Below are 2,719 nucleotides of genomic sequence, written 5' to 3'. Positions count from 1 at the left end.
CCTGCTTCTTCCTCTCCCACTCCCCCGGCTTGTGTCCCCTCTCTCCCTGGCTGTCTCTATCTCTATCGAATAAATAAAAAAAATCTTTAAAAAAAAAAAAAAAAAAAAAGAAAGAAAACAAAATTCTGCATTTTTATAAAACTTGATAAAAAATAGTGTTTCAAACTGTGCAGTCACCAGAAGTACACGGTTATCAAAACTGCACATGCTTCACTTGGCATGTCCAGCGCCTTCAGCTTCCTGTGTCTGGCCTGCTGGGGCATCTCGGTTTTCTGCGGGATTATTCCCATCCTTGCCAGGGCCAGCTTTCCCCCTTTTGCCCTTTGGGTACCTTCTCTCCCTTCTTGGCAGGGGCCTTTTTAGGCTTGGGCTCTGGCTTTGGAGGAGCAGGATTCGGGGACACCCTTGAAGATCTTCTCTGTGGCTCATCCTTCACCTTGGCCTTATCTCCTTTAACATCCTCTTCAGCCTTTCTCTCGGGCATGGTGCCGATGGCGGCAGGACACAGGCGCTGGACGCTGGGATGCAGCCACCCACAGGCTCTGGCTGGTCCAGGAGTTGTTCTTGCCTTTTCTTCTTCACACTGCTTGTAAGCTGTGTGATCTTGGTCAGATAAGGCTCCCTAAACCTCGGTGCTCTCATCATAAACTAGGATATTTACCACTCCATTTTCTTGTGTTCTAAGGAGACTTTTATTTTTCTTATTTTTTTAAAGGATTTTATTTATTAATTTGACAGAACGCACAAGCAGGGGGAGCGGCAGGCAGAGGGAGAGGAAGAAGCAGACTCCCCGCTGAGCAAGGAGCCTGATGCAGGACTCGATCCCTGGACCCTGGGACCATGACCCGATCGGAGGGGAGAAGCTTCACTAACTGAGCCTCCCAGGCATCCCTATAAAGTTGCTATTAAACTGATGATGTCTTCTCATTGACAGCATTTCATAATTGAGAGATTGAGTCATACCCTTCCAGGTTCTTATAAAGATTAAAGATTGTGTATGTAAGTGCTTGATACAGAGTCAGAGCTCAAGACATTTTCTTACATTTCAGTAACTTGGTCATAGGCTGTATTACTAGTGAGTGAGAAAGCCTAGATTGAAACCAAGTTTGTAACCATGGTTACAGAACTCCTTCTCTATTAGCCTTAAATTCTAGCCCCAAATAGTGAGGGAACTAGCTCATTATATCTGCTGTAAGTTGGTTCCTCCACGTCATGGCCCAAACGCCTTGATTCTTGTAATTCTGTCTGCTCTTCCTAATTCCTACTATCTTCACCAGGCATAAATTATGTTGAATCCATCATTTTAAAATTGCAATTGTAATCCTTAAAGCAATGCACACAGGACTTTTATAATTATTATTTGTTACCTTAAGTTGTCATGTTATCTTTTGGAGTCTGAGCTTCTGGGATAATAGAAAAGAGGTGAAGCATCAAATAGGCTAATAGGCAAATAGAAAGATAAATCTTAAAATTGTCGAAATGAAGTTAAGTCTTTAGCTGACTCCCATGCTCTCTGCTTTGTGCTTCTTCTTTTTCTCCCAGAAGGAATCAACAATCCATCACTGTATTAGTGAGGGGTGTCAGTACTCCCTCAAGCACTGAAAGTGACTCTGAGCGGGGGAGGGGAGTGTGGCCAAGGATCTCAACCACAAAGTTGGTGGACTGGATGATGATGATGATGATTGATGATAATGATGCTTGGCCTGCCCAGCAATCAATCTTTCTTCTTTTCCATTGGAGAAACTCTATCCTCCCTCCGTCCCTGTGATTTGTTGGAGGTAGGATTCACCTTAGGGGCGTTTGAGAAACCCAGGCCTGGACAATCAGCACATTTTATTCCTTTGGCCACAATAGTTGGTTCAGGGATGAGTAAATCACCGAACATTTTTTGCTTTATCTAGTTTGAGTTTTAACTTTGTAATACTTTCAATTGAAAAAGTCCGTCTTCACTAATATAATTGGAAATCAAGACCAGTTGGCAACCGAGGACACCCTTAATAGCCGCAAGCTCACGCGGGAACTAAATCCTTAACGAGGAGTTGATGAGAATAGTTTTTCAGGGTCCCCTGGTACCATCTAGGAAGAGGCTTGCTCTGAGGGACCAACCCGGGTGTCAAATCAGCCAGGCAGATATTTTCATTATTCCTGAAGTAATCCTCGTACCACAAATCAATAACCTTTTTTTTAGAATTATTTTTTTAAGATTTTATTTATTTATTTGACAGAGATAGAGACAGCCAGCGAGAGAGGGAACACAGCAGGGGAGTGGGAGAGGAAGAAGCAGGCTCATAGCGGAGGAGCCTGATGCGGGGCTCGATCCCATAACGCTGGGATCACGCCCTGAGCCGAAGGCAGACGCTCAACCACTGTGCCACCCAGGCGCCCCCAATAACCTTTTTTTTAAGTCACATAGTTCCCTCTCCTTGAATCTAGTGTTTGTCAACTAATCTTTTGGACTTAATTTAGCCTTTCTTCTCTGGGAAGGGAGTACATACAGCAGGTGAAGCCCATACTCTGGGAGGTGTTCGGTAGGTAGTGCAAATAAACTCAGGGGTCTCATATGCAAGGGAACCTCCTGTGAATTTGATTATCGTGAGTCAGTCCAGTTAGTGAGCTCAACCTTGGATAATTTAACACATTCGAATTTCCATTCCATGCTCATGGGTTGGAAGAATTAACATAGTTAAAATGTCCATGCTACCCAGAGCAATCTACACTT

The 2,719-nt window shown here is 43.9% G+C and overlaps 1 pseudogene; it reads right to left on the bottom strand.

Moving 5' to 3' along the window:
* Positions 1–210: 210 nt before the first annotated feature.
* Positions 211–540, bottom strand: LOC100483156 (annotated as a pseudogene).
* Between the last annotated feature and the right edge of the window lie 2,179 nt (positions 541–2,719).

Source organism: Ailuropoda melanoleuca, chromosome X, assembly GCF_002007445.2.
Source record: "Ailuropoda melanoleuca isolate Jingjing chromosome X, ASM200744v2, whole genome shotgun sequence".
Taxonomy (NCBI): Eukaryota; Metazoa; Chordata; class Mammalia; order Carnivora; family Ursidae; genus Ailuropoda; species Ailuropoda melanoleuca.
The sequence above is the reverse complement of the archived record's forward strand: the minus strand, read 5'-3'. Positions and strand labels throughout refer to the sequence as shown.